Raw genomic sequence first — 24,181 nt, forward strand, 5'->3', positions numbered from 1 at the left:
GTACCCAACTGGGCACAGCCACGCAGCCACGCGCTCTGTCACCGGAGCCCTCGTCTTCTCTGCACCCACGGCGGCGAAATACCACTCCTCAGGTTAGGCGAGTTACTAGTCCATCATTTCCGCCTCCAGACGGGAAATTTAAAGAGATCCGTTGCCGCTCCCACCAAGTAGTGACTCGGAACCACAGCCGTGGCCCCCGGATGCTCACAGCAACAGCTTACAGCAACAGCTCACAGCCTTCTCCCCGTCAACTCGTCCCACTCGTCCCACTCGTCTCGCACAGCCAGGATAGACCACGCGGCTACTCCGAACAACAGCCAACTCTCCACCGCCACGCCACGCCACGCCGAGGTCTCATCGCACGACACTCTCCAATCCCCGACTTTGGAAACCGACCGACCGACCCGCCACCGCACGGCAACCAACCGGCCATCCCCCCAAAGATCTTATTCCCTTACACAAGGCGAACTGGAAGAGAGGACTCCAACAAGGGAACCTCCCCATCGCACCCCCCTCAGATTTAGTTATAAGTTTGCACAGTGGATAGGCTATGAAAAACTGAACACAAATAAATCGAGAAAACAGGAAGAAGTTGTGTTGAACTATGAAAAAATAAGCAAAATATACAAACTGAGTAGTCCATGCGATGATAGGCAACATCAAGGACACTCTCAACTCAGGAGTGCCGTGGTCCGGTGATTAGCGTGAGCAGCTGCGGAACGAGAGGTCCTTGGTTCAAGCCTCCCCTCGAGCCAAAGGTTTTTCTTTATTTTCGCAAAGTTATGATCTGTCCATTCGTTCATTGACGTCTCTGTTAACTGTAATAAGTTTAGTGTGTGTGTTTTGCGACCGCACCGAAAAACCGTGCGATTAGTAGGCGAAAGGACGTGCCTCTCCAATGGGAACCGAAAACATTTAATCGCGAGGTCATAGGTCAACCGATTCCTCCACAGGAAAACAGGTCTGATATATTCTATACGAAACTGGTGACGGTATGTGCGTCACATGACAGGAATATGTTGTCGACCCACCTAACTTGTACACTTGGCGAATGGGTAAAAACATTCTTCTACGTTGCCCGATTTAGGTTTTCTTGTGGATGTGATAATTACTCCCAAAAAGTGAATAAAACATACGAGTTTGTCACATAAACTGCAAGAAATGAATCCAACAGTTTCACAGTCGCTCACTTTTCCCTGTGCTCTGTCGAAACATATGTTTTTAACGTTTTCAAATTTTTCCGTGTGTAGACCGTCAAATCCTGCATATGTCCAAGCAAATCTGAACATGACCTGGAATTTTGGAGAGCGAAGTTGATTATGTGTGAGTGCCTGAAAGTAGATAATTGTCTGAAAATAAAAAATTAAACTTTTCGCTCGAAGGAAGACTTGAATCAAGGACCTCTCGTTCGGCAGCTGCTCACGCTAACCACGGGACCACGGCGCTCTTCAGTTCTTTTTATCCTTGATGTTGCCTGTCTTGCGCATGCACTACTCAGTTTGTTTATTTTGCTTAGTTTTTCATAGTTCCACACAACTTCTTCCTGTTTTCTCGATTGATCTGTGTTCAGTTTTTCAAAGCCTATCCACTGTGGCAACTTATGACTAAATATGAGGGGAGTGCGATGGGGAGGTTCCCTTGTAAGACCGATAAGACCAGACACGCCGCCAGAGGAGAATCCCAACAGAATCGCACGCAGCACAGCGATGAACATGGAAGAATCAATCGATGGAATGGAAGGACTCAGAACAATCCCACAGCGCGACACATGTTGAGAGCCGACACACGGCTCATATCGAAGAAGATTCTTTTTGACTTCCACTGTGGATATACACTGAAGCGACAAAGAAACAGGTATAGACATGCGTATTCATATACAAAGATATTTAGACAGGCAGAATACGGCGCTGCGGTCGGCAACGCCTATATAAGACACAAAATGTCTGGCGCAGTTGCTAGATCAGTTACTGCTGCTATAACGGCAGGTTATCGAGATTTGAGTTTAAATGTGGTGTTATGGTCGGTGCACGAGCGAATTTCCGAGGTAGCGATGAAGTAGGGATTTATCCGTACGACTGTTTCACGAGTGTACCGTGAATATCAGGAATCCGTTTGAACATCAAATATCCCACATCTCTGCGACCGGAAAGATCCTTCAAGAAAGACGACTGAAGGGAATCGTTCAACGTGATAGAAGTGCAATCCTTCCACAAATTGCTCCAGATTTCAATGTCGGACCATCAGCAAGTGTGAGTGTGGGAACCATTTAACGAGACACGATTAATATGTGCTTTCGGAGCGGAATGCTCACTCGTGTACCCTTGATGACTGCACGACAACGCCTCTGCTGGGCACATCAACACCGACACCGGACTGTTGATGACTGGAAATATGTTGCATGGTCGGACGAGTCTCGTTTCAAATTGTATTGAGCAGATGGACATGTACGGGTATGGAGGCAACCTCATCAATTCATGGACCCTGCATGTCAGTGGAGGACTGTTCAAGCTGGTGGAGGTTCTGTAATGGTGTGGGGAAAAAATGGTTCTGAGCACTATGGGACTCAACATCTGAGGTCATCAGTCTCCTAGAACTTAGAACTACTTTAACCTAACTAAACTAAGGACATCACACATATCCATGCCCGAGGCAGGATTCGAACCTGCGACCGCAGCGGCCGCGCGGTTCCAGACTGTAGCGCCTTTAACCGCTTGGCCACCCCGGCCGGCTATTTACCAACAAATACGATGTTTCTCTGGTGAATAAAAAAGTGAGTGTATTAATGAAGGGCAAACTGAATGGTGGAGCTGTTGCAGAATTTGTGGGTTTGCGTGCATAATTTTTGCTTTTGCGGCCGAGTGTAAACGCATAATGTACAGGCGATATGTTCTGGATTAGGAAGTAAAACCAACTGTGTAGTATGTAATTAAGTAAGGGAACACGTTGATTCATCTGTTAAACGACACAAACAGGCTTTATATGCACAAGATGACAAACGTCACATATTTCGATGGAAAGTAAGTGCACTGGCCTGGAGTGACTACCACAACGAAGACTTCGAGTTAGTTCCACCTTATTGATTTTGAATGGTTGTATAATTTTAATAATATGCTGTGATCGGCTGGAGGGCTAGGGGGAGCGTAAGGAAACGGGGGAGTGGAAGGGTTGCGGAGGAGAGAGGTGTAGCGAGGTGACATGGCTTGATTACATCATACATGCATCTTTCAAGATCACCGATAAAATCATGCATGACTTTCATACTCACGTGACGATCACATGATCATTTTGAAGTTCAAATGTAGGTCAAAGGGCATCGTAGCCACACAACTATTAGTAATAATTTTCCTGACATGACTACAAAGAAAACAATAGTGGTTTAACAAGGAAAAAAACCTTGCCATTCACGTGATCGTTGCCTACAAGAAAGAAAATTATCACAAAGAATTCAGGCATAAAATAAACATTCTGTAGTCATAAAATACTCTGAGGAACGGAAGTTTACTCTGAATTCCATTTGAATGAAGTCAGTTAGATTTTAAAGCGATCGCAGACTGACAAATATGGTATGAATGCATTTTATCACGTGCTCCCCCCCCCCCCCCCCGCCCCATGGTGAACCCAGTCACTGACTCTACGAGTTTCCAATCCACACAAAGTTAACAATCTGTACGAAATACTATACAAATAGAAACCTGTGAGAGGCGGAAATAGAGTAACCTGTTATGGCAGGCCGGTGTGGCCGTGCGGCTCTAAGCGCTTCAGTCTGGAACCGCGTGACCGCTACGGTCGCAGGTTCGAATCCTGCCTCGGGCATGGATGTATGTGGTGTCCTTAGGTTAGTTAGGTTTAGTAGTTCTAGGGGACTGGTGACCTCAGAAGTGAAGTCCCATAGTGCTCAGAGCCATTTGAACCATTTGAACATATACCACCTCGCTAGATAATAGGCAAGATAAAAACATATTTCATGAATTCGGCCTTTACACCCTCAGCAATAAATTCGTTAACACAGAATCCGATAAACATGACAGAGGCAGCTATTAACGTACGGCAGACCGACAGACAAACAGGCACTAACTGCCTAACAAATGACGAGTAAGCTGGAGACGAGAGACTGACGAAGAGAACAAGTAGAATCTAACAAGTGAATGAAACAACAGATGCTTAACTTCTAATAAACTACAATTTCTGGCGAAGACCTGGCGCACGATCCCCACAACGCTCTCCCGACCCTCCGCTGCCAGCCGCTTCAACGGACGCAGGAAGGCGCGCCGACCTCCCGTCTCACGGCGTCGCAGCTCGCGTCGGCCAGACCGATGTCGTGGGTTGACTCCTGTTGCTCTCGTGTCGGCCGCGAAGCCACTACCCCTCGTTATACGGCGCGGCCCACTGGACTTACGTGGCGGCCTCACATGCGCCGACGCTCAAGACGGACAAGTCAACTTGTGTCCCAGTGCGCGACCGACTTAACCCATCGATCCAACCGCCAATGGCCATTGCCTGAACTTGAGAAGACCGGCGGCCTAACACATACTAGCACTACGGACGACAGACAGACGCTGACTGCCCCACACTGACCCGGCTGACCAAATGAGTAGACTGCTCGGCTCCGACTCACTCCGACTGACTGACCGACTAGCGAGCTCATAGCGCCCCTTAAATGCACGTGAACAGGCAACCTTTCCCCTTTCCCACCAGAGGGAGACACCAAAGCTGCGATTGCAACAGAGGCGCCACCGCCAGAAACAGAAGGCGACTGCTTTACACTACGCCCTGCGGCGCGCTCTTCAAAACAGCTCTTAAAAAAAAAGAAAAAAAAAGGTTCAAATGGCTCTGAGCACTATCGGACTTAACATCTTTGGTCATCAGTCCCCTAGAATTTAGAACTACTTAAACCTAACGACATCACACAATACCCAGTCATCACGAGGCAGAGAAAATGCCTGACCCCGCCGGGAATCGAACCCGGGAACCCTGGCGCGGGAAGGGAGAACGCTACCGCACGACCACGAGCTGAGGACATAAAACAGCTCTTCAAAACAGCATACCACGGCTCAGTATGCTATCCGGAAACTGGCCTTCAGATGCAAAACGTTGAATAAAATATCAGTGCTGATGGAAAATAACCCAGTGGCAGTAGAAAGAGATGAGTACCTGATGCAAATCATTCCAGAACGTTTCGACGACAATAACGAAAAAAGCGTTATGTAACAGAAAATCTATACCATTGTCTAAGAGGAAGTGTTCAAAAGTGAAATGGCTGGAAAGGAGTATCGTTTTTCCCACATTTGGAACAAAGACTTGTATGATACAGGTTATCATTCTGAGTGCCTGAAACTACGAAGGGTGGTTTAGGAGCCTCCTCGAAAAAATATTATACAGATCTGCGACCGTTTCAGATGAAGCACCGTACCAAACGATGATAAATCCAGTATCACTAAATCAAGCTTTGAAATGGAGAAAGAATTCTATTATTGGATGGATGGAAAGGCATAATACACAGTTTCCATTTTCGGTAATGTCACATCTTTTGAGGAACAAAGATGGCAGACTGGAACAGGCACAGTCGCAGCTCAGGTCACAGCAGTACCTTTTGGACAGTGTATTGCGCTCAGTGAACAAGGAAATTAGACGTCTGTGGTTGCCTTGGCTCACTGTGATATCAACGCCATTGAACTTATTTGGGAATTTGCAAAGGACAAGGTGCAAATCAGAACAAGGATTTTAAGATAAATTGCACTTCGCAGTTGTCAGTCCGCTCTGGAAAGTGTTCTCCAAATTTTCAGAAGGAATTCAGTGAGTCACGTACAAAAACTTAAGAAGAGCTATGCACGAAGAGCCTATTTTCTGCACGTATCAATAGAAGCGTTGCCGATCCAAGAAGACGACCGCAGTAGCGACAGCGAAAGCGATTAACATCTACATCTACGTGGCTAGTCTGCAAACCATACTTAAGTGCCTGGCAGAGTGTTCATCAAACCAACTTCACAGTAACTCTGATATTCCATTCACGAACACTGCGGAAAAAAAAACGAACATCTGTATCTTCCTGTACGAGTTCTGATTTACTTTTATTATTATTATGACGGTTTCCCCGTCTGTAGGTCGTCGTCGACAAAATATTTTCGTATTCGGAGCAGACAGTTGGTGATTGAAATTCCGTGAGAAGATCCCACCGTAACGACTTTGTTTCAGTGCTGTCCATCAAAAGTCATGTATCATGTCCGTTACACTCTCTCCTCTATTTCTCGATAGTACAAAACGTGCTGCCCTTCTTTGAGCTTTCTCGATGTACTCCGTTACTCCTATCTGATAAGGATCCTACATCGGGCAGTAGTACTACAAAAGAGGACGTATAAAGCCTAGTGTAGGCTGTCTCTTTAGTAGGTGTATTGGATCTTCTGTCCGTCCCTGGTAGCTGAGTAATCAGCGTGACGGAATGCCATACCTAACTGCCCTGGTTCGATTCCCTGCTGGGTCGGAGATATTCTCCGCTCAAGGACTGAGTTTTGTTGTTCTTATCATCATCATTTCATCTCCAACTACATGCCAGTCGCCGAAGTGGCGTCATCTTGAAAGACATGCAGCAGGTGAATGGTTCACCCGAAGGGAGGCCCTAGCCTTACGGGGTTTCCATCGGATTTTGTAAATATTCTGCCAATAAAACGCAGTCCTTGGTTCACCTTCCCCACCACATTAACCATGCGCTCTTTCCAATTTATGTAGTTTGTAACTGAAATTCCTAGACATTTAGTTACTGAGTCATCTAACCGAAGTGTGTGAGATTCCTTCCTGCACTCATGTGGATGACTGCTCACTTCTACTTATTTAGGGTGAATTAACAAATTTTGTGCCATGTAGATGCGCTATGTGATCAAAAGTATCCGGACAACTGGCTTAAAATGACTTACAAGTTCACGGCGCCCTTCTTCAGTAATGTTGGAATTCAATATGGGCCTCAATGAAAGCCTCAACTGTTGCAGGAATACGTTCAATCAGTTGTTGGAAGCTTTCTTGGGGCATGGCAGCCCATGCTTCACGGAGTGCTGCACTGAGGACAGGTATCGATGTCGGTCGGTGAGGCCTGCCACGAAGTCAGTGTTCCAAAACACCCCAAAGGTGTTCTGTAGAGTTCAGGTAAGGACTCTATGCAGGCCGGTCCATTACAAGGATTTATTGTCTTGTAACCACTCCACCATAGGCGGCGCATTATGAACACGTGCCCGATCGTGCTGAAATAAGCAGTCGCCATTCTCGAATTGCTCTTCAACAGTGGGAAGCAAGAAGGTGCTTCAAACATCAATGTAGGCCTGTGCTGTGACAGCGCCACGCTAAACAACAATGGGTGAAAGCCCCCTCCATGAAAAACAAGACCACACCATAACACCACCGCCTCCGAATTTTACTGTTGGCACTAGACACGCGGGCAGGTAACGTTCACCGAGCACTCGACATACTCATACACTGCCATGCGATCGTCACATTGTGTACCGTGATTCGCCACTCCACACAACGGTTTTCGACTATTCAATCGCCCAATGTTTACGCTCCTTACACCAAGCGAGGCATCGTTTGTCATTTACCGGCATGATGTGTGGCTTTTGAGCAGCCGCTCGACCATGAAATAACTTGGATTTCATGGTCGAGCGGCTCACCTACCGCCTAATTATCATGGTGCTTGCAGTGGATCCTGAAGCAGTATGGAATTCCTGTTTGATGGTCTGGATAGATGTCGGCCTACTACACATTACGACCCTCTTCAACTATCGGCGATCTCTGTCAGTCAACAGACGAGATCAGCCTGTACGCTTTTGTGTTGTACGTGTCCCTTCACGTTTATACTTCGTATCACATCGGAAACAAGGGACCTAGGGATATTGAGGAGTGTGGAAATTTCACGTTTGGACGTATGACACAACTGACAATCATCTCATCCTGTTCGAAGTCAAGATGTCTAATGACTACTGAGTTACCTGATATGGAGTACCCGGCAGTAGCTGGCAGCACAAAGCACCTAATATGAAGTAAGTATGTTTATGGGGGTGTCCGGATATTTTTGATCACATAGTGTAAATTTTCTCAATCGTTTGCAATTTGTTTTGATCTTCTGATGACTTTATTAGATGGTAAACGATAGCGACATTTCAAACAACCTAAGACTGCTGCTCGGATTGTTTCCCAAATCTTTTACACGGATAGAGAACAACAAATGGCTCTGAGCACTATGGGACTTAACATCAGTCCCCTAGAACTTAGAACTACTTAAATCTAACTAACCTAAGGACACCACACACATCCATGCCCGAGGCAGGATTCAAACCTGCGACCGTAGCAGTCGCGCGGTTCCGGACTGAGCACCTAGAACCGCTAGACCACCGCGGCCAGCAGAGAGCAACAGATAGCCTATAACATTACCTTGGGGAATGCCAGAAACCACGTGTTTTTACTCGATGACATTCCGTCATTTACCACGAACTGTGACCTCGCTGACAGAAAATCACGAATCCAATCGCATAACTCAGACGAAATTCCATATGAACGCAATTTCATTACAAGCTACTTGTGAGGTACGGTGTCAAAAACCTACTGGAAAACCAGAAATACGGAATCAATTTGAACTTCTTTGTCATTACAGTGGGTTTTATTTCACTCCTCATTCTTTTCTGCAAAACTTATATTAGCTAATCGATTTTTCGTATACTAGAATGAAATTTTCACTCTGCAGCGGAGTGTGCGCTGATATGAAACTTCCTGGCAGATTAAAACTGTGTGCCCGACCGAGACTCGAACTCGGGACCTTTGCCTTTCGCGGGCAAGTGCTCTACCATCTGAGCTACCGAAGCACGATTTAGATACGGTACTCACAGCTTTACTTCTCCTAGTACTGTTAATACATTTGCAATACATTTAACTTTTCGTTTATTGAGAGCTGCTTATACAAGGTGAGTCAGTAACTATTGCCACCTAGAATAACTTCGAAAGTATGACAGTAGCTGGAAAGTTTGTCGGACAGGTGTTGCATGGTACAAATGGGGGCATAAAATGACGGTTTTTTCTGCTACATGGGGTCGCATCAGAGATATGAAGGTCAACTTTGTTTGTTTTTAATGGCATGTTGGAGTTTGGTACTTATTTTCTGTTAGCGGCTATCGAGACGAATCCAATGATGTCTGAAAGTAAGGTCTTTGAAGGTAAACGAAGGTTAAAAAGGTGACTTGAACTTCCATTTACTGAAGGTGTTACGAGTGATGACCATTGGTATCAGTGTAGTGCTGCAATCTTCTTATCATGGCATGAGAGGTATTCCTTATCACTTCGTCACTTATCGAAGCGCATGCTCTGACAATTCTCTCTTGTATGTCACGCAAATAGTAAATATTCGCCAAAGAAACGTAAACATCTTACGTGACATTGACATGTAAACACCATTCGACGGTTTCGCAATACAACACTAATAGGAACGAAAAGACTAGTATCGTCGAATCAAACGAATGTGAATGATGTATTCCTTCGAAGAACAAGTCGAAATGCCTCTCATTTATGGAGAATGCCAACAAAATTCAGTGAGAGCTAGAGACTTATATGCTGAAAGATATCCTCAACCTACTCATCCTACACGTCGTACATTTAAATATGTGCATGATAAATTGAGAACAACTGGATCTTTAACGCATCGGAAACATATCCGGCAAAGAAAAGTTACTAACGAGGAAACACAAATTGGCACTCTTGCCACTGTGGTTAGTTCGCCTCAGATCGCAAGGGAGTCTGGCATGAGACAGAGCAGTGTTGTGCGTGTTCTGCATCGCCATAAATATCATCCCTACTATATTAGTGCCCACCAAGAACTAATTGGTACGGATTTTATGCGTCGTATTGAATTCTGCCGATTCGCTCAACTTCAGATTCAGAGGGATGATACATTTATTAATTTGAATTTACTTATTGACGAGGCTACATTCACGACCCTAGAAATGTTAATTTGCATAACATGCATTATTGGGGAACTGAAAATCCGTGTTGACTGCGGCAAGTTGCACACCAAAAACCGTGGTCGGTGAATGTATGGTGTGGGATTCCGGAGGACAACATTATAGGTCCCTATTTCATCGAAGGAAATATTAATGGTAGGAAGAACACCACATGCCTTCAAGAAACAGCCGGCCGCTGTGGTCTAGCGGTTCTAGGCGCTCAGTCCGGAGCCGCGCGACTGCTACGGTCGCAGGTTCGAATCCTGCCTCGGGCATGGATGTGTGTGATATCCTTAGGTTAGTTAGGTTTAAGTAGTTTTAAGTTCTAGGAGACTGATGACCATAGATGTTAAGTCCCATAGTGCTCAGAGCCATTTCAAGAAACATTAGGTCTGTTATTGGAAAAAATACCTTTAGGAACAAGAAACAGAATGTGGTATCAACATGATGGGCGTCCGGCACGTTTTTCGCTGATGGCTAGAAATGAGTTGCAGAGACAATTCCCAAATCCTTGGGTTGGATGAGGAGGAGATGTGTCGTGATCGGCTCGTTCTCCAGACTTGACGCCTCTGGATTTTTTCTTGTTGTGATCAGTAAAAGCTATTGTTTATAAAGACATTCCAACTACACCTGACGATATCCGAGAGACAATTGTCAGAGCATGTGCTTCGATAAGTGCCGATGTGAAGGAATACCACTCAGTCCATGATAAGGAGATAGCAGCACTTCATTTATACCAATGACCATCACTTCGAACACTTTCTGCCATCTTTGTGACCTTCGTTGTCCTTGAAAGATCTTACTATCACACATAATTGGATTCGTCTCGATAGCCTGTATCAGAAAATAAGTACCAAATTATAGCATCCCACAGAAAAATTAAAAAATAAAAAACAAATTTGTCCTGCATGTCTCTGATGCAACACCAGGTAGCAGAAAAAACCAACGTTATATTATGGCCACCGTTGTCCCATGCAACATTTTTCCCACAAACGTTTCAGCTACTATCTCACTTTCGAGGTTATTCTTGATGGCAATAGCTAGAGACCCACCCTGTACATTGAGTGTTCACTTGCAGTTTCCTATGATATTGGCCTCTACGTGCAGCAAATGAAGGTGGCAGTGTTGTATTGGAGTGCTTGTACGAAGTTTTGAGTTTTCGCCGGTGAACATGCGCTTGTTACTCATTACAATGGTGCCAGCGCACTGGTGTGACAATTGCGCCACACCACTGCCTCGCATTTACTGCAACTACTAACGCAGCTGCTTTACAAGCTCTTAACTAACAAACAAGGGGAGTATTCGTTAGTAATGACGTACGATGTTACCAACAAAAGTTCAGGTTTCACACCTGTGTTCTCTCCGCTGCAATAGCTACAACTCTAAGTTCAATCATAGCGTGTTGTGTTTGATACTATAGCGAAGAAACGATTACGCACAAATAACGGAAATCAGCCTGCAAGTAGAACAAGATTGTATCTTTAAACTGTGCTAAGAAAATTCTCTCAATTACAGTCTGATTTCTATGATCCTCACAGTTGATAAATGCCAAAATTTTTTCGAAAAAGCACGCTTTTTCTTAGATATTACCGCGTATGTCTCCCCCATTTCAGCTAAAACGTAATATGCATACAACAAATAAAGTAGACATTTCCACATTCCCGACAAGGTAGAACACACCGACATTCCTCGCTCATCAGAATATGAGCTCAAATCCACGCGTCAGTCGTTATGAATAGGCAGCGACTGTCGTGTGGTATGTCTGGAGATGCCATTTGTTAGTCAATATGTGTGAGAAAAAATTTTGTCGCAATAATAAGCCCAACAGCCGTGTTTTGATCTCTCGGAATGCCCTGAGTCGTGATGAAGTTGTGCTGAGACTAGTCAAGAGAATTCATGTGAATAGTTCAGTTCTTGAATATAAAATTATGAGAAGTAGTCCATAAATGTATTTTTCCTACTAGTTCGACACTGAACGATACCTATTACTGTCGGACATTTAAATCAACCGCCTTAGTGTAACAGCGCTGCTTCGAATGCCGCAGATTTCAAAAGGGCACAAATGAAGATGGATCAGGAGTGTGCCGTTGAGAGGCTTTTTATTGGTCTCCTGGAAACGCATTCACTGAGTAAATTGCTGCCGGCGAGCCGCTGCGCGGCTGTAAATTCTACAGCACTCTCGAAATTGGATTCCTAAGCGGCCTCGAAGATGCGACTTCATCCAATTAACTCACTTAGTTGTCGCAATACTTTGACGACTTAGCTACCGCTACCGCTACTCCGAACACATTCGCTTCCCTCCGTTTCTGTAAGTACTAGCTCCTCAGCGAATACTTTATTCGAGATTTAAAGAAGGCGATGAAAGTGCAAGAAATAGCTTAGCGGTAAAGAACGTTTTAAATGGGAGGAAAATCGTCTTAGATCGTGGACAAACTGCCAATTCCACAACCACGAAGTGTAAAAGAAAAGTTTACACCTTAAATAACTATGTCGTTACCCGCATTCAGTTTTTCTTTTGCTTAAAGATATGGCGGTTTATTCTGGCAACTAAAATGGATTCTACATCACATGACTGATATTGTACACGACTTGGCAAGGTTATAGTTATTCTCCCATCATCTGACATTATTTACTTTAGTTACTGACAAGCACAAAACTAGATTCTCATTTTGTGGGGTCGCAGGATTCACTAATATATGGATATGTCACACGCAAGTGGTAAGCGTAATATACACTTATGGCATGCAAATATACCTTTGCTATGAGACTTCATACACTACTTGTGATACTTTTACGTCATTTTGAAAATGATTTAATGTTAAAATCGGTTAATCGTGGGTAAATAAATGAATGTTCGCTAATGAAAATAGCACGGTGGAGAACACCTGTGTCTTTGAAGTAGCAATAGACTATGGAGTCTGTTAAATTACATTCTGTTCAGGGGAAAATAAACTGAAGATCTGAACTGAAATTTGTGTTGGGAGGGCAACGGACTTCGGTAGTCTGTGCAGGAACATTAGTTGTATTTTGCGGTGGTGTAATGGTTATCATCTTTGTCTAATAGGCAAGAAGGGCTGGGTTCAAGTCATCGTCGTCACACAGATTTCAATTCTTTTTTTCATCTTACATCATTTTCGTGCTCAGGTTACTTCATAAAGAAAGTAGAAAGCCATTTTCACTTAGAAACCCTGCCTTGCACGTATTCCGCTATAGTCAAAATCTGAGGCTGTTGACTTTTGTATCTTTTATTTTAATGTTCCATTTGCGCCCATACATCCAGATGGTCTTGTTTGGTGTTTCGTGCCATCCGCGCATACATAGAGATATGTGATCAAAATGACCACTTTCAAGCGCACCGCAGCGTCTATAATGATTCAGAATGAAGAACATACCAACTGCGTTGTGCAAAATGGAATAGCAACGCAGGCTTGCTCAGTTTTCTCCTCTGAAACGTCCACTATTAGTAGATTTGGGGTTTACGCTATGTTCTCGATACTACCGAAAGACGGAAGTCTAAATGAGTAACATTAGGCATTCGAACTGGATACTCCACAGCACTTTTGTTCGTCTCGTCACTCCCAAAGAAACTCTGTCATTGAGAAATTCCATCGTTACAATTTGAAAGTCAGGCCGCATCCCAATCTGTTGAATGTAATAAATTGCTTTGTCCAGGATGTCATGAAGATCTGGAGGTATCATGTGCAATATTTCCAGGTAAAGGTTCCTTGTTTCATTCTCTTCAAAGAATTACATCCCGACAGACCACAACAGACTGACAGATTCAGATATTTCATTTCAGTGAACTAAGGAGTTTCGCTAGACCACTAAAGGCAAACATGGAGGTTAAATCTTCCGTTAAATTTAAAGGTCGATCGATCCAACCGAATAATCAGGTCTCGGAAACGATCACCTTCTTTACACATTTAGATGAACCAGTCACAAAATTCAGTTCAACTATCGGGATTAGCTTCGTTCTGAGTATCGATAAGTGTCAAAATATAAGGATTCGTTTTCTTAGTCTGCAAACTGCAGTGGACACCTGTGCTGCAGATTCCAGTCTCAAGAGAGCACTATCCCACACAGTACTCCGGTGACTGTGTGTACGCCTCAATCACTGCAGCAACACTTTCTTTGTCTGTTGAACGTCTTTTTTCGCGCTACGTCCCTTCTTCATATCGTGCTACCTTACACCGACTTCAATCTGGTCTAGGATGGCCAAAACTCACTCTCAAACATCCTCATTCTCAATCTACTGTCCACCAAACTTTAGCACCCACTTCCGTCCGTCAAAGAATAACGCCACGGTTGTTTCCATACCTGCAACAGATCGAAGCATTTGTAAGTTTTTCAATGGCTTCTGAATTATTACCCACAAAAAGTTACTTCTGTCAGATTTAATTAAAGGCAAATTCAGTTTCAAAATGTGTATACGCTATTTTGGGTCATCCTTTATATGGATTACTACAAAAGGATGTTGAATTACTTATGTATCATGTAAATAGGGGACGACTTCCTTTTCAACATGGGACGGCAGTGGCAATGAAGCTGCGTTGAGATGATAATACCTGATTGGACGCGGTTAAGATGTTCTATGAATGAAGACGACGCCCTAGAAGAGCGTCAAGCATCACTGTAGCAAGATAACAATAAAAATGTAATGATCTTTTTGGAATTTAGGATAATCACATAGGAGTTTTCGAAACAGGTGTAATGTAGATCTGGTACAAACACTTTACCCGAAAAGACTGATAAAATGATAGGTGCACACGGAAGCGACGAAATCGAGCACTATGGGACTTAACATCTATGGTCATCAGTCCCCTAGAACTTAGAACTACTTAAACCTAACTAACCTAAGGACATCACACACAACACCCAGCCATCACGAGGCAGAGAAAATCCCTGACCCCGCCGGGAATCGAACCCGGGAACCCGGGCGTGGGAAGCGAGAACGCTACCGCACGACCACGAGATGCGGGCTGTACAACTATCGGCTAGTATGAAAGTAGTTGTAAGCTATTACTTAACTTTTAATTTTATTAGACAATAACGAATTGCTTCAATAAATATGAAGATGCGTAACTCGAGGAGTTGGACGTGGAGCAGGCCTGGCCAACATTTGCACTATCGGACGCGCACGCGCTCCGCTAGTGCAGTCGTCTGAGCTGGGCTCTCCGCGCCTTTACCCACCACTGCGCTTTGCGCAGCAGGTGTGTGAGAGAAGTTCCCGGGTTCGATTCCCGGCGGGGTCAGGGATTTTCTCTGCCTCGTGATGGCTGGGTGTTGTGTGTGATGTCCTTAGGTTAGTTAGGTTTAAGTAGTTCTAAGTTCTAGGGGACTGATGACCATAGATGTTAAGTCCCATAGTGCTCGATTTCGTCGCTTCCGTGTGCACCTATCATTTTATCAGTCTTTTCGGGTAAAGTGTTTGTACCAGATCTACATTACACCTGTTTCGAAAACTCCTATGTGATTATCCTTCCGTAATCGTTTCTTCGCTATAGTATCAAACACAACACGCTATGATTGAACTTAGAGTTGTAGCTATTGCAGCGGAGAGAACACAGGTGTGAAACCTGAACTTTTGTTGGTAACATCGTACGTCATTACTAACGAATACTCCCCTTGTTTGTTAGTTAAGAGCTTGTAAAGCAGCTGCGTTAGTAGTTGCAGTAAATGCGAGGCAGTGGTGTGGCGCAATTGTCACACCAGTGCGCTGGCACCATTGTAATGAGTAACAAGCGCATGTTCACCGGCGAAAACTCAAAACTTCGTACAAGCACTCCAATACAACACTGCCACCTTCATTTGCTGCACGTAGAGGCCAATATCATAGGAAACTGCAAGTGAACACTCAATGTACAGGGTGGGTCTCTAGCTATTGCCATCAAGAATAACCTCGAAAGTGAGATAGTAGCTGAAACGTTTGTGGGAAAAATGTTGCATGGGACAACGGTGGCCATAATATAACGTTGGTTTTTTCTGCTACCTGGTGTTGCATCAGAGACATGCAGGACAAATTTGTTTTTTATTTTTTAATTTTTCTGTGGGATGCTATAATTTGGTACTTATTTTCTGATACAGGCTATCGAGACGAATCCAATTATGTGTGATAGTAAGATCTTTCAAGGACAACGAAGGTCACAAAGATGGCAGAAAGTGTTCGAAGTGATGGTCATTGGTATAAATGAAGTGCTGCTATCTCCTTATCATGGACTGAGTGGTATTCCTTCACATCGGCACTTATCGAAGCACATGCTCTGACAATTGTCTCTCGGATATCGTCAGGTGTAGTTGGAATGTCTTTATAAACAATAGCTTTTACTGATCACAACAAGAAAAAATCCAGAGGCGTCAAGTCTGGAGAACGAGCCGATCACGACACATCTCCTCCTCATCCAACCCAAGGATTTGGGAATTGTCTCTGCAACTCATTTCTAGCCATCAGCGAAAAACGTGCCGGACGCCCATCATGTTGATACCACATTCTGTTTCTTGTTCCTAAAGGTATTTTTTCCAATAACAGACCTAATGTTTCTTGAAATGGCTCTGAGCACTATGGGACTTAACATCTATGGTCATCAGTCTCCTAGAACTTAAAACTACTTAAACCTAACTAACCTAAAGAAGTGGATACGTAATGGGAGCATGATGACGTCGCAAAGTATTCTGATACAATCAAAGTAAGGCAAAGAAAGAACAAAAGCTTCAATCACGCTGCAACACTGCAAATTTATAAGTGATTAAGCGCAAAGACAATTCTAGGTTCAATAAATACACAGGAAACATAAAATTTCTGATAATAGGATAATTATTTGTATTCAAACATTGCAAAATACGTGTCACATTAACATTGACAAAACCGGTTTCAAAACACGGTATAAATCTTTTTCAGAGGTACAGAATTAAATAACGTGCTGTGAGGTATCATCCCACCGTTGAATCAGAAACTGTCAGTGTTATACAGAGTGAGAGAAGTGAGAGACAAAAGAGGCATCAAATGAATTAAATGCACTGAAATGAAATGAGTGGACGGGTGGGGATGGAATTTATGAAGATGTATTGACATGAAGTAACATATGATATGCTGGTAAAAATATTCGAATGTCATTGGTGGATTACGTGAACAGTGTTGATACTGGACAATACATGCTAGACAGATATATGCTGATCAGTATTCTGATGTTCGACAGCCATATTGGAAAGCTGTCCCAAAAGCAAATAGAGATTCACCACAAACATAAATTTAGCCAAATTCTGGCAGACAAAGGAAAGAGAACGATGCCTTAATTAGCGTAAGGGGGGTAGTAGTGTGACTGTGGGAATTCCAAACCACAATCCAAAGTGTCCGCCGATAATCGGTGTGCTGCGCCACTGGGGCTGGTAAGTATTAAAGTGATATCAAATTAATCACAGTCAGCATTAGTTCATTGGTACCTAACCACATGAGAGTGAGTACACAGCCTTAAAACTGAAGGTGGTTCGTCAGTACAAGAGAGACTCTTGTGAACTGTTGTTCCAAGCACTTCCAGACAAGGATCAGTCATGAGGGATTTCTGTTTAACGTACACACAGTGAACATACAAATAAATAAATAACTGGTAATAATGAAGTAAAATTTATTCAGGATTTACTATTATAGGACAGTTATTTGGTCCAAGATGAAAGGACTGGTATTCACCTAGTGTTCATTTAAATAAAAGAAAATTTTGTACATGGATGCACGTTCAGAGACTGTGAATAGTTACAACTGAAAGAGAAGCAGCCCTCAGTCACTATTTTTAACAAATTAAACTGGTTTCGACACTGCTGGGAGTGTATTCTTCAGAATTTTTGTTTTAAATTCTGAAGAAGACACTCCTAACAGTGACGAAACCAGGTTAATTTGTTAAAAATAGTGACCAAGGGCTGTTTTTCATTCAGTTGTAAATAAAAGAAGATCTATTTTGATTGATGACCTCATAAAAGTAGTTTCTGATCACAATACAAGTATAAAAGCAAAAACTGTTTGTCCTAACAGTCCAAACAAAGCACTTCTAATCGGTGATGTTGACAAACTAAGACGTAGGGCTGTGTGTCAATTCGCGTGAGCAGCAACGAAATGTTAAAGTTCCAGTGACACATACAAGTCTCCTACACGTTAATGAAGTCAGCACACTAGTAACGTTCATCCAGTCATATCTTAGCTAAGAGTCTATGCTCAGTAGTGATCAAAGTTGCATAATATTTGCAAGACCTGAGCTGTAGCACCCAAAATGTTTGTCACTCCCTTACAGAAGCACATTCAAAAACTGTGATAAGTACGGAAAAGCACATAAGCCACTAGGTTCTCTGGCAGCAAAAAACTTACCAAAACTAGCTTTACAAGCTATGCGATGAACGAAAGATCCCCATGTCTGATCAGCCCACCTATTGGATAACTTGCTCATATGACTCACTGCCTAACTTAAGATTAAAGGTGGTATTCAAGTTGAAGTTGCTACCTTAAGTTACGCAGTGAGTCATGCGACCAAGGTTATAAGCAGGCGGGCAGACCAAAGAAACACATTTGACATATTTTCATGGTTAATTTGCATTTTTGTGTTTCATAGTATGATTTTTTACATAGCAAATTTACTGTTTTTACTAAAGTGTTACGCACTCCAAGACAGCACTGTATGATCATAGTGAAAATGACAATTTTATTAAACATGGTGCTACAGCTCCACAGTACTCAAATTACCTTTCTACAAAGAATACATTATCACAATACTTATTAAATAATATAAAGAGAATGGGGTGACAGAATAAATCATTCATACTGGTGATAATTTTTTAGTGTATATGTCAAGAACCCTTTGGTTTACACTATTTTATGAGATATTTAATAATTTACTTATAACAATACAAATATTAGATGAAAATTATTATAAACAAGATCCAGACTGGTGGAATTAGCTCAATTGTGCTAACAGCAATTATAGTGCATTCTTCAAAAGTATCCAAATGATCCGAAACTTGTGAAATGTTGAAAGATACATGAATGGTATGAATTATTTGTCCCCTGTTTTAAAGTATCCAAATGAACTGAAATTTGCGTCATGTGTAAAAACAGCTGGAGGGGCAACATTATGTATCAAAGAAAAAAATCCTTAGAGGGTGTAATTTACAGTTCTTCTATGTGTAATATACATAGGCTTCTTCCTCACAAAAACACACACTCACACACCACGAACACACAACACTTGTGAATGACAATAGCATGATTTCCACATCACAGTTAAGTATTTGCTTATCAGAAATACGTTCTTATCAAAATTGATCCCTAGAGCAAGACAGTGAACTATGAAATTTAGTGCTCTCGTGCTATTACCATGTCTAAATCGTTCCATATCTGTGCAAAACGATAGCACAGTTACTGTGTGACACCGAAAACATGACTGTGAACTGTCAAGTGGTACAATGCATCTTCCATGTCTAAATTATATGCGTTATTTTTATATTGTAGTAGCAAACACATTCCCACACACAGTGTTTATGACATAAACGTATCGGTTAAGCAGCACATATGGACGTGGGAGATGTCTGTACTTTCTTTTTATTTCTTCAGTTTCTGTATTTATATCACAAGTGGGCATTCGGCGGCCCACAGAAGAAATTCGTGAGAAAGAGAGAGAGAGACGCTCACATTGTTCTTCACCTGTGACACATTTTCGAATATTCGAAATTCTGTTCTTCCCATTATTCTGGTTTTGCTTCTGTGTAATACAGCCGATGCACGCTACTATCAAGCGATTTAGACATTTAAACGTTCTAAAATGAACAAGGACATTATGGCTTTATTTATGCAACCCAGTCTGGCTTCAAAGCAACGTACAGCGTAAGTCTGTAGTCCCACCACCCATCTCTTTTTACCTCCATCGTTCTGCGATATTGCGGGAACTTGCCACGTAAAGCAGAACCAATAGATAGGAAGAGAGAACGCTCTCTACGTTACAGACAGAAAGCAAGAGGCCGCATTGTATTTGTCGTGTTAAGTAGGAGCCTATATTAAGTGGTTTTATGTCATACGTTAAATCCTATGAATACAAGATGCTGTTTCTAAGCAGCGGCTCATCGAATGTCTCGATGACATGGTCATACTGTTGATTCAAGACTTTTCATATTTAGTTGTTTTTTACGTTGTAACTCGCGTGCTATAAGAGGAAGCCATTTTAAGGCAACAACCCGTTAAAGGAGGTTTCATGAAAACCTGTCATTCTTACTAGGATCTGTTATAATTAACAATAACATTTTCGCATTGTAATATAAGATCCGGGAAGAAGTGCGCTGAATTATTAGCATAGCGTAATTGGTGGTGGATTGGTATTGAGTTCGCGTCCCGCTGCATCCTAAATTTTGTTTCCACCTTCGCGTTTTCTGAAAGGTTGTGGGAGATTCCTACGACATTAACAGTATTAATTTCTCTAATTATTTGGTCTCGCGCTCTCTTCCAGGGGTTACGTTCTTCGACTTGATGAACATTTTTAAGGTGTGTCCTGCCTGAGTGGCCATGTATCTTTCATTTTTGTCTTGTTACATGTACCGGGATGTCGAAATTTTCATTTACGTATACTACAGACAGAACAACACGACTAGTATATAGTGAATAAAAGAAATGTGCGTTTTAACAGAACTAACATAGAAATTCTACACGTCTCCAGTTTCGTGAACGACCTGTATGGCTTGTGAGAGAAATAAAGCCACCACCCGCCGCTGGATAGTGCTGAGAGCGCAAAATCACGTTAATAAGCTCTTGGCGTGTGTCGACGGTGCTGTGTGTCGTGACGTGGGATAACTCGTCTGCGTGCACGTCAGCATTAGCTATTCCGTCCTGCGTGCCGACGGCTTAAGTCCAACTGTAATAAACTGAATCAATAAAGTTGGTAACCTCGCTTAGAACGCTACATTGAATCACACAAATACAATAGACGCAAATGAAATAGTGGAAAACAAGGAGAAATAATCTTCTATTGTGATAGCAAAACCTTTTTTGCAGTAACACAAAATAAACTGCATAAGAAGTAGTAAATTACTGCTTTCTATTTCTCTCAGATTTATTTCGGGTCCTGCATCACACTATGATTAATAAAACTATCAATGACTGAACAACAACCTCAAAATGATACCTCAGCTCACAAGTCCTACAAAATATTTCACACGTCGAACTAGCATATAAATGTTTAAAACTCTCTAAAGCAGCTGTTATCCAAGCCAAAGGGTACCACTAATTATAATTTCTTTTGAGCACCACATAGCATTTCCAGAATCAGAAATTCAATTATAGAAAGTATTGCATTAAATATACTCAGAACTCAGTAACAGAGCACGTTAGAAATTAAATACGGAACTATAAATATCAACCATCCACCAGAAGCATCAACTGAATGATGACCAAAAACCGAAAAACCGATGACCTTTAATCATCTGAAAATGCATCCTCTCTTAACATTGTGACACGAGTCCTTTACCAGAATGTACATACTGAGAGGGGGGAAGTATTTTCAACTCTGTTCCATAAGTTACTAATGCTGAATCACCTATCAAGTTTACACCTGTTGCTGTTTTGTAATCCACTCATTTCTTCAAGTGACCCAGAAGTATTCTGCAAACATCTCTTACTGATATTGACTCGCTAAGTCGAAATAAATAACAAATCCATAATTTACTCAAACGACAAAATACAGTTCCAGTACACCAACATCCACATTCAGAAATACAAGTCTCAAATAGCAAAGTACACGAACGAAACAATAATAGTTTATAGAGTTACAGACGGAAAAGGCCCACCGTGGTTTAACAGCGCAATTCGGAGAACGCTCAGGAATCAAAGATAGTTGCACTCGCGGTACAAGAACGATCGGGAGAATGAGGACAGGCAAAAGTTAGTAGCATGAAGCATACAACCACTACCACCGTCATACCTTAGCAAAAGATCTTCCTGAAAACCCAAGGAAATTCTGGTCTTACGTAAAATCGGTAAGCGGGTCGAAGGCTTCTATCTAGTCACTCACTGATCAGTGTGGCCTGGTAACGGAAGACAGCAAAACGAAAGCCGAAATTTAAAATTTAGCATTTGAGAAATCTTTCACGCAGGAGGATCCTACAAACATACCGCCGTTTGAGTCTCGTACAGATTCCTGTATGGAGGACATAGTGATAGACATCCCTTGGGTTGTGAAGCAGCTGAATGGGTTGAAAATAAACAAATCGCCAGGTCCTGATGGGATTCCAATTCGGTTTTACAGAGATTACTCTACTGCATTGGCTCAGCTTGCATTTATCGCGAATCTCTTGCCCAACGTAAAGTCCCAAGCGACTGGAAAAAAGCACAGGTGACGCCTGTATATAAGAAGGGTAGAAGGAAGGATCCTCAAAATTACAGACCAATATCCTTAACATCGGTTTGTTGCAGGATTCTCGAACATATTCTCAGTTCGAATATAATGAATTTCCTTGAGACAGAGAAGTTGCTGTCAATGCATCAGCACGGCTTTAGAAAGCATCGCTTCTGCGAAACGCAACTCTCCCTTTTTTCACATGATACTTGCGAACCATGGATGAAGGGTATCAGACGGATGCCATATTCCTTGACTTCAGGGAAGCGTTTGACTCGGTGCCCCACTGCAGACTCCAAACTAAGGTACAAGCATATGGGACTGGTTAACAAGTATGTGAGTGGCTCGAAGACTTCTTAAGTAATAGAACCCAGTACGTTGTCCTCGATCGTGAGTGTTCAAATGGCTCTGAGCACTATGGGACTTAACTTCTGAGGTCATCAGTCCCCTAGAACTTAGAACTACTTAAACCTAACTAACCTAAGGACATCACACACATCCATGCCCGAGGCGGGATTCGAACCTGCGAGCGTAGCGGCCGCGCGGTTCCAGACTATAGCGCCTAGAGCAGCTCGGCCACTCCGGCCGGCGATGGTGAGTGTTCATCGGAGGTGAAGGTATCATCTGGAGTGCCCCAGGGAAGTGTGGTAGGTCCGCTGTTGTTTTCTATCTACATAAATGATCTTTTGTATAGGGTGCATAGCAATGTGCGGCTGTTTGCTGATGATGCTGTGGTGTACGGGAAGGTGTCGTCGTTGAGTGACTGTAGGAGGATAAGGGATGACTTGGACAGGATTTGTGATTGGTGTAAAGAATGGCAGCTAACTCTAAGTACAGATAAATGTAAATTAATGCAGATGAACAGGAAAAAAATCCCGTAATGTTTGAATACTCCTTTAGTAGTGTAGCGCTTGACACAGTAACGTCGATTAAATATTTGGGCGTAACACTGCCGAGCGATATGAAGTGGGACAAGCATGTAATGGCAGTTGTGGGGAAGGCAGATAGTTGTCTTCGGTTCATTGGTAGAATTTTGGGAAGATGTGGTTCATCTGTAAAGGTGACCGCTTATAAAACACTAATACGACCTATTGTTGGGTACTGTTCGAGCGTTTGGGATCCCTATCAGGTAGGATTGAGGGAGGACATAGAAGCAATTCAGAGACGGGCTGCTAGATTTGTTACTGGTAGGTTTGATCATCACGCGAGTGTTTCGGAAATTCTTCTGGAACTCGGATGGGAGTGTCTGGAGGAAAGGAGGCGTTCTTTTCGTGAATTGCTACTGAGTAGATTTAGAGAACCAGCATTTGAGGCTGACTGCAGAACAATTTTACTGCCGCCAACTTATATTTCGCAGAAAGACCACAAAGATAAGTGAAATTAGGGCTCGTACAGAGGCATATAGGCAGTCATTTTTCCCTCGTTCTGTTTGGGAGTGGAACAGGGAGAGAAGATGCTAGTTGTGGTACGAGGTAACCACCTCCACGCACCGTATGGTGGATTTCGGAGTATGTATGTTGATGTAGATGTAGTTTCGGACCCACACCCCTATGGTCGTCAAAAGGTACCGAGAAGGGTGCAGTGAGAAGGATCTGTGCATGCTCGAGAGCGCCAGAAAGTATTATTGTACCATTGTATTTATTAACGAGATGTACAGGATTGTCTCCCTCAGGCGCTGGCAGCTCTGTCAGGCCAGCGGTGTGAGGACCCAGTCAGCAAAAGTTAGCACGTATTCCCGACAGTTCGCGAAAGGATCCTGCGGGTGTTAACGTTACGCAGCTGCCGGTGACCCCATCCGCCCCCGCACCCACCCCCTCCCCTCCCACCCACACCACTGGCTGGACGGTGGCGAAGGCA

Source organism: Schistocerca nitens, chromosome 8, assembly GCF_023898315.1.
Source record: "Schistocerca nitens isolate TAMUIC-IGC-003100 chromosome 8, iqSchNite1.1, whole genome shotgun sequence".
NCBI lineage: Eukaryota > Metazoa > Arthropoda > Insecta > Orthoptera > Acrididae > Schistocerca > Schistocerca nitens.